At 48.2% G+C, this 8,871-nt stretch overlaps 1 long non-coding RNA gene across 2 annotated transcripts in view; it reads left to right on the top strand.

Moving 5' to 3' along the window:
* Nucleotides 1-526: 526 nt before the first annotated feature.
* Nucleotides 527-8,871, top strand: part of LOC119314393 — a 16,738-nt gene continuing 8,393 nt past the window's right edge. Inside the window, exons 1-6 of one of the 2 annotated variants that reach the window (XR_005152307.1) lie at nucleotides 527-940; nucleotides 1,314-1,413; nucleotides 1,548-1,628; nucleotides 1,858-1,951; nucleotides 2,858-3,013; nucleotides 3,393-3,477. This is a non-coding gene — a long non-coding RNA (uncharacterized LOC119314393). Of the gene's footprint in view, nucleotides 941-1,313; nucleotides 1,414-1,547; nucleotides 1,629-1,857; nucleotides 1,952-2,857; nucleotides 3,014-3,392; nucleotides 3,478-8,871 lie in introns of those variants that run through there. The other variant, XR_005152306.1, reaches the window with a different exon arrangement.

Below are 8,871 nucleotides of genomic sequence, written 5' to 3' on the forward strand. Positions count from 1 at the left end.
TATCTATGGAGTATATACAGTAGGTGACTGACGGCGATGTGGCCACCACCCGGCCAGTGTGTTGTCCGGAAGTTAGTCATATGTCGTCGGGAACAACATCATTCAAATCATTTTCACGCATACTAAGAATACTAGGCCCGTAAGGGATTCATTTCTCTGAATTTTTTGGAATTTTTTTTATGGCCTCTAGAAAATTACACTTGTTGCTAGGGGACCTGCAGAGGTAGAATTTGCACGTGAAGTCCGTTTTTTCTAGACCATTCTGACGTGGTAGTAGAAAAGAAAAGCGATGGTGGACACGTATCTTGGGGAACTGCCCACGCTTCATCAACGAAATCAAACAATGACCATGCTATTTCTCCGCTGCCCACCGCGTGTCCAGTTCTCTAGAGTTCTCTCGCTTCCCCCCATCGCCCGCAGCTAGCCCACCAGCCCACCAGCCCACCGCATATTGCGCTATAAAAGGACAGGCTTACTTGCCTGGGTCTTCACTTCGCCTTTCTAGGTCATCCCTCTGCCACTGCGTCTGTCTTCCAAAATCTGGCGGCGCACACAACCAATTCGCCGCCGGGCCCCCACCTCTCCACCCGCATGGCCGATCTGTGAACAGAGCAAGCATCAATGGAGTAGGTTCCTCCTAATCTTTCCACTCCCCTCTCTCCTTTGGATCAAGCTCCCTCCACCTGGAGGAAGGGCTGAAGCCGGGTCGATTCCGTCGTGCGTCAGAGCTTAGAGGCGTCACCGCCGGGGCGCGTCACCGGGCCACGCGCCGAGAGAGCAGCGCGGTTACTAGCTGCACATTGGAGCCTTGGAGGTTGCTGGCTCGCAGCAGGCTGGGGCTGCTGGACATGGAGATCAGATGGAGCATAAGTCAGCGAGTACTTCAATCTCAAGTTCGAGCTCCCCGTCCAGCCCCATGTCTTCGTCTTCACATGAATCAGTGAGTACCACCCAGCAATATCTTTGGTTCTCCTTTTCATATTTCTTAGTTTTGCCTGCTACTTGGTGCTTATTTTCGTATACATCACTTCTAGAGCAGAGATATGACAACTTCTGCACTGGAAAATGCTGTAATTTCAGCCAAAAGCCCAAAATTGAGGAATCGTGTTCATGCAGAAAAAACTACTCTACTTTTTTTTGGTGTGTTCATTATCTTAAAAGCCTTTCTCGCAATCGTTTCAAGATAGAATGTAAATGTAGCTGCAGCTAATTTTTGTGCATATGTTACACAAATAGCTTATATATAATCAGGTTTCTGGTAGGGACAGATGATAATTTCTACTAGATTACTAATAGTAATCGCTTCCTTGCAGGTCTTCTACTATATTTAGAGGTGGATGCAAATTTCTGCACAATCTTCGGCTTTCTTGATGTTGCACTGATTATGTAATCTGCGTATGGGTTGATAATGAGGTAGCTTCCATGGTGAATTTTTTTAAATACTAGAACAATATTGAATTATTTTTGTAGATTCTTAAGTAGAACTTCTTCTCTATTGGAATTTAATTTATCCAAGGAGGATCAATACCATCTTGTTTTTGTTTCAGTTATAAAGCTCGGGTTGTCTAAACCTGAAAATTCAGTGAGGTGTAAATGTACAGTTCACTATTATACTTCAACATGATCAGGTGTTGTTCTTTCCCCTCTCGCACTTATGAGATCATTACTTTGTACCCCCTCTTAAAGAAATATAAGAGTGTTTAGATCACTGTAATTACTATTCTTATTCCATCATATTCCGTATCAAGCCGATATCTCTTGTACAATAGTCGTTTTCGCAAATAAATATTTTATGGTATGTTTTTTTTCATCAAGCTGATATCCCATTATGATATGTTTTTTGCTTTGCACATGCAGGATGCCTTTAATCAAAAGGATTGGTTTAGTCAACCCATAAGATTGATTCATTACCTTGGAGTTCCAGAGGGATTTTGTGTAGCATGTTCTTCAGGTACTACATGTTTATCTTGCTAAGAATGATTCAAGTATGAGTTTTCTAGACTACTTGTTGTATATCAGTGAATGATACAGTTAGTTTTGAAAATTTATCTCTCTTTTGGCTTATTTGTATATTTGAATGTTTGAAAAAATAAAGTTAGTTCGTCAGATCCTTCTTTGTGTGGGTTTTGTAGGTTACTTGATGGTAGGAAAATGTTTGTGACTCCAAATTTAATAGGTTAAGAGGATAGTATCTTAATCATTTAGACTTTTGCTGCCTACGTAAGGGAAACATGAGTGTGTGGTTATGAGATTCATGCTAATAAATCATTATCAGAGATCTCTCATTTGCTTATCAACTGTTATCTTTTTATATATCTTATAATTGTCACACTACTTGGTTCCTTTCATTCCATCCTAATTTTAGAGATCTATCACTTGCTTTCACAATGTCACTGTCTTTTTAGACATCTCTTAATTTTTGGCCACTTCTTAGTTAATTCCTTTCCAAGTTAATATATGAGGTAGTTTTATGGGCTGTAGAGTATCTTGATTCTACTATTTCCCCCAGTTAACAGAAATAAGATAAATTGTACAATTTTTTGACTGAACTATGAGTTTTTGTGATAGCTGTGGCCAGTTCTATACAGTATGAGCAAAGAGGAAAGAGTGTCCATTTGAGTGTCGATGAAGTGAAAGTTGTCAGTTTAAGTTGGTTCCGAGGATTCAACCTGTTCTATTCTACTACAGTATGGGTTGTAGTGACATATGTGCATAATATATAGTACATATTCTTCTTGATTTTTATGTGGCCCATGCTAATAGGCCATACAGTCTCTAGAGATGGGAAACGAATCATTAAGCATTTTAGAGATTGTTGTCCCATCTTGTATAGAAATAACATAGATTGCTTCCGTAGCTGAGCGACTACTTCGTCAGCCAAACACCCGGCTCCTGCTGCAAAGATGTCCACTGTCCAAGACCCGTGCGTATCATTATTCTCCCTGTCTGTGCCGCGCAACAGCAGTTTCCTGTAGCCCTGCCTCCATCAGCTTCTCCCTCTTCCTTGCAATCGGTGAGTTCAGCATACAAGCTTCAGATTGATAAGCTCCTATGTACTGCTGTCTAGACAAACAATGACAACGACGCCTTCTTGTTTTTAGTACTAACCAACATTTCAGAGAACAAAGTTATTGATGTAAGTAGCTTTTTGAAAGTTCCTTTTCAGTTTTCAGTCTTGGGTACATGAAAAAAATGATGTCACAATCTGAAAAAGTTTGGCCATGTATGTCAATTCTAGCTGAGAATTACATATTATGATAGTATAATGAGATGCTTGTGTGCATTAGTTTACGGTTTTACGCCATGACTTTTTTTCCCTTCCTTTAATTGATCTAAATGCAATGGATGCCATGCACTGTACGAAAGTATTTGAATTTGCTCACTGGGTACAGGACATCGGCAACAGCAATATCTGCACTCACTATACAGTTGGCAAAACCAAATTTCAGCTCCGATCAAAGCTTCTACTGTCGTGGATCTAAATCTGACAGTAGAGTGGGGGTAGGTATGGAGAGGCAAGGTCCTAGCTATGGAGAGGTTGTAAACACAAGAGATGTACGAGTTCAGGCCCTTCTCGGAGGAAGTAAAAGCCCTACGTCTCGGAGCCCGAAGGCGGTCGAGTGGATTATGTGTATATGGATTACAAGGTGCCGAACCCTTCTGTCTGTGGAGGGGGGTGGCTTATATAGAGTGCGCCAGGACCCCAGCCAGCCCATGTAATGAAGGGTTTAAGGTGCATCAAGTCCGGGGCGTTACAGGTAACGCCCCACATAAAGTGTCTTAACGATCATAAAGACTACTTAATTACAGAACGTTGCAGTGCAGAGTGCCTCTTGACCTTCTGGTGGTCGAGTGAGTCTTCGTGGTCGAGTCCTTCAAGTCAGTCGAGTGAGTCCCTCGTAGGTCGACTGGAAGGTGATCTGTTCTAAGGGTGTCCTCGGGCAGGATACTTAGATCAGGTCTGTGACCCTACCCTAGGTACATGACCCCATCATTAGCCCCCGAATGGATTGAGGCTTGAGTGATGAAGGAGTTGATGTTGTTTCTGATTAGCCTTCGCATACTGGTCGTGCGTTGCTTTGAACCAAAAAATCTCTTTGTTGATAGTGAGCAACTTTTCTTCAGTCGACTCGATCCATTCTTTTTCTTCGTCGAGTGATCTTTTGGACTTCGCCGATTTCCGAGCGACGGATCGCAGGAAATCCCGCGTCTGGCAGACCGATCTGCCGTTCGCGGATTCCGCGGGATGCGAAATTTGGGGAAGCGCGCGAAGCGGGGCGGACCGTAGCGCTCGGATGGGACAGGGCAGAGACGCCTCGATCCCCGCGCCGCTTTTTTCGCCACGTATCGCGTCCGCGTAACTGTTCAGGATATGATTAGATCGACCGGGCCCACCTGTCATCCACTCGGAAGGGATCTTATAAATGCGCCCGGCGAGGGTTTTTTGAACAGTGCCTCAGCATTCTCTCTCTGTTCCCTTCGTCTCCGCCCAACGCGCTCGCTCTCGCCTCTGCACAACTACCCCTCGCGCGTCCCGCCGGCAGCCATGGTCAAGGAGAAGACGGCGGCGTTGGAACGCACGAAGAAGGCGTCAGCGACGGAGAAGGCGAAGGGGAGATCCACCAGTCATGGCGGGTCTTCGTCTAGATCTCGCCTGCCGAAAGGCTGGGTCCAGGGAGATTGGATCCAGTCGACCATCACGGAGAAGGATCTCCTCAACATGGCCAACGAGGGCCTGATCCCTCATGGAGCTGCGAGGCTTCCGGGAAAAGAGTGGCAGCCCCAGCCGGAAGAGGGTGAGTGCGTGCTTCTGGCTACCCATGTCGACCGCGGATTTTCTTTGCCGCCGAGCATTTTCTTCCGTGGTTTCTTGAACTTCTTTGGAGCGCAACTCCACCACTTCACCCTGAATTCTATCGCCTACCTTGCCGCGTTCATGTCCATGTGTGAGAGTTTTCTGGGTTGTCGACCGCATTGGGGCTTGTTCAAGCACATATTCACGTGTCGCTCTCAGACCGTGAAGAAGGCGAGCCCAGGCGACGAAAAACCCCGAGTTGTCCAAATGTGTGGGGGTCTGGGGATCCAGGTGAGGATCAAGAGCACCTTCCCAGCCATGACATTTCCCGAGTCAGTCAGAGGCTGGCAGTCGACCTGGTTCTACTGCCAGGATCAGTCGACGCCGGGGCAGTCGAGTGGACTCCCTCAGTTCACCATGGGCCGAGTGAACAAGCCCTCCTCTCTGAAGGTGATTCCGGAGGAGAAAGCTGACGTGAAGATGCTGATGGAGCGTGTAGTTCAGTTGGTTCGGGAGGGAGTGACGGGTATGGATCTCCTGGAGGTTTTTCTTAGGCGTCGTATCCAACCTCTTCAGTTCCGGAGCCATTTTATGTGGTTGTACTGCGGGACTGAGGATGTGACTCGGGTTAATCCAGAAGCAGTCGACGATGCCACTCTGGAAAGGTGGATGGCTGCTGTTACTGGGAACAAGGATAACCCTCGCGGAGCCAGAAGGGTTCCTCCACTCGACTGCCACAGTGATCCAAACAAGGTATGTCTGCTCCACTTCCCATTGTATTCTCGTCACATTTATCTCTGTTTTCTCTGCCGATCGGTCGACTGATCTTTGTCTTGATGTCTATCAGGCCCTCACTGAGCTGTACTTGATGCCCAATGGAGCACAGGCTTCGACCGAGGAGGGAGAAGCGAGCGGGGGCGAGAGCCAGGAGGAGGAGTGGGACTCGGACGCCGCTGAGGATGATGATGACGACGATGACGATGATGATGATGAGGAGGAGGAGGAGGAGGACGAAGAAGAGGAGGAGGAGGAGGTCGCACCACCGCGCTCGGAAAGGCGGTCGAAGCTTGTCCATGACCCTGCGACTGAACGTGGCAAGGGGGTTGCGACTGTTACACAGTCGACCAAGCGCCCTCGGACCACCTCTCCGGCGCCGACTGAAAAGGCGTCGAAGCAGCCCAGGGCGGCCCCGTCAAAGCCGACCAAGCTCCTACCGAAGATGAAGGTGTCCATCCCCACCATATCAGGGTAATCATGCTGCTTAAGTCTTCTTGTTTTGTGTGAACTTTATCTCTGGTTGGCGCTGGAGTTAGTCGACTGATTCTTTGGAGTCGCAGTGCTGCTACTTCTGAGACCTCAGCCCGGGCTGACGACCATGAGATGGAGGACGCAGCAACCTCAAAACCTGGTACTATACTCTTAACACCGTTTCTAGTCGACTGACTCATGATCTCTAATTCTGATTCTTTTCTGTAGCTCCATCCAATGTTATTATCACTCTTCCTGATGATGATGAAGATGAGGAACCGCTGAAGCACAGAATGAGAAGGAAAGCGTCTGCCAGCAGGGTGCCCCAGGATGTGATGGTGCCTGAGACTCTGGTCGCGGAGGAGGAAAACGCCACTCGACACACTGTGTCCTTCGCAGATCCGCTGACGAGTGCTCCGCAGCCCTCCCTCTTCACGACGCACCACATCCCAGAGGACCAAGCTGGCGCAGCGAAGGAGGCGATACGCCAGGCAGGGATCATGATGGAGCAGTTGAGGACCATCCGGGATGCGAGCCAGGCAGCTTACGACGCCAGTTCCGCCCTCCAAAGCAATGTTCAGGTCAGTCGACCATCGTTTGTTCTGTTAGGATATGCTATCAAAAACTTTTCTTTCCGGAATTTATAGTAGTCACCCAGTGGGTGTGTTGATTTAAACTCCGTGTTAGCGGGGGCACGCTGAGTGTCACCCAGTGGGTGTGTTGATTTAAACTCCGTGTTAGCGGGGGCACGCTGAGTGCACCCGCAGGGTGTAGTCCCCAAGGCTAAGGTCAACTGCTGGCAGTCGGCCTTAGGCTTCATGAGTTCAGTCTTTCTGTCATTCGACTATGGCGAATGGATTTCACAAACCGGTGGGGGCACGCTGAGTGCACCCACTGGGTGTAGTCCCCAAGGCTAAGGTCGACTGCTGGCAGTCGGCCTTAGGCTTCATAATTTCAGTCTTTCCGTCATTCGACTATGGCGAATGGATTTCGCAAACCGGTGGGGGCACGCTGAGTGCACCCACTGGGTGTAGTCCCCAAGGCTAAGGTCGACTGCTGGCAGTCGGCCTTAGGCTTCATAATTTCAGTCTTTCCGTCATTCGACTATGGCGACTGGATTTCGCAAACCGGTCGACTGGTCGACTCTGTCTTCAATAGGATTAGTGGGGGAACGCTGAGTGCACCCACTGGGTGTAGTCCCCGAGACTACGGTCGAATGCTTGAATTCGGCTGTAGTCTTAGAAACGCGTGATTTTTCCTTTTCCACTCGGAAGTGAATTATCTTTGACATTTAGTCGATTGGTTCTTCGCAGAACTCCTGTGACCTTGCGGCTCGCTACACTGAACTGGAAAACAAGCACATTCAGCTCGAGCTGAATTTGAAGCTGGTTCAGGAGAATCTGACGAAGGCGAAGGAGGAGACCGAAGGTATGTTTGGTGAGACCTTGACGACGGCTTTTTCCCTTCATTTGTTTCAAAATCTGATCTTGCTGTAACTTGCAGGTAAGGTGAGGGAGGCCCAAAGGAAAAAAGACCTTGAACTGGCTGAGAAGATCAAGCTTGTTGACGAGAAGTTAGCTTCAGTCACAAAGCTTGAGCAAGAAAATGCTACTCTGAAAGCTGTTCTTGGGAAGAAAAATGACCTGGAGGTCTTCCTGAGTGGCCTTGCCAAGAAGCTGTTTCTTATGCTTGAAGGTAAACCTTTACGCTCAACAATCATTTTCAACTGTGGTTTTTTCATTCGACCATTGCCTTGACTCTGTGATCGTCCTTGCAGAATTTTGTCAAAACTTTGAAGAAGAGACTAGCCGACTGGAACCAAACCTTGACCCCGTCAATTCTCCGGTGAACGACGAAGTTGCCATGAATGTTTTCCGACTGGAGTCCCGTGTTACAGCTGCCGTGGACTATCTTGCAAGGCTGAAGGTCACCACATCTCGCATCGACTCAACGCTCTGGCCCGGGGAGACACTCCAGAACGACCTCGAGTCGCTGATGGCTCGTTTGAACGCTGTCCCTGGTCGAGTGCAGGAGTGGAAAAAGTCCTCGGCTCGGTGTGGTGCAGATGTTGCTCTGTGTCTGGCCCGAGTCCACTGCAAAGATGCGCGAGAAGACAAGCTGGCTGCCCTCCGGGTGGCCAACACCAAGAAACACGACTTCAGGTCCTTTATGGAAACTTTCCTTGCCGCTGCCACTCGGATCGCAGATGGAATTGATCTTGATGAGTTTGTTGCACCTTCCAGCCCTCCACGGGAGGGGTAAAAAACTTCTTCTAAGCTCGATGCTTTAAATTTGCCTCGGTATGCCGAGTAGAGTTGTAACCGATAAACCTTAACAGGCTTAGCGCCTGAGCACTTTCGGTTCCTTTAGGTATCGATCTGAACTTGAATTTGGTGTTTGAATATGATTGCTTTCGGCTCGAAATGTCTTTTGCAGGTTCAAAGCAAGACGCTCACTGCAGTCGACTTATTCCTTAATCCACTTAGGCGAGCGCTGGGCTGCAGCTAAGCCTCCCGAGTGAGAGGTTTGCTCTTCACTCGGTAGGATTTTGATAACTTAGGCAAGCACTGGGCTGCAGCTAAGCCCCCGAGTGAGAGGTTTGCTCTTCACTCGGTAGGATTTTGATAACTTAGGCGAGCGCTGGGCTGCAGCTAAGCCCCCGAGTGAGAGGTTTGCTCTTCACTTGGTAGGATTTTTATATCTTAGGCGAGCACTGGGCTGCAGCTAAGCCCCCGAGTGAGAGGTTTGCTCTTCACTCGGTAGGATTTTTATATCTTAGGCAAGCACTGGGCTGCAGCTAAGCCCCCGAGTGAGAGGTTTTCTCTTCA

This window comes from Triticum dicoccoides, chromosome 1B (assembly GCF_002162155.2).
Source record: "Triticum dicoccoides isolate Atlit2015 ecotype Zavitan chromosome 1B, WEW_v2.0, whole genome shotgun sequence".
Lineage (NCBI taxonomy): Eukaryota > Viridiplantae > Streptophyta > Magnoliopsida > Poales > Poaceae > Triticum > Triticum dicoccoides.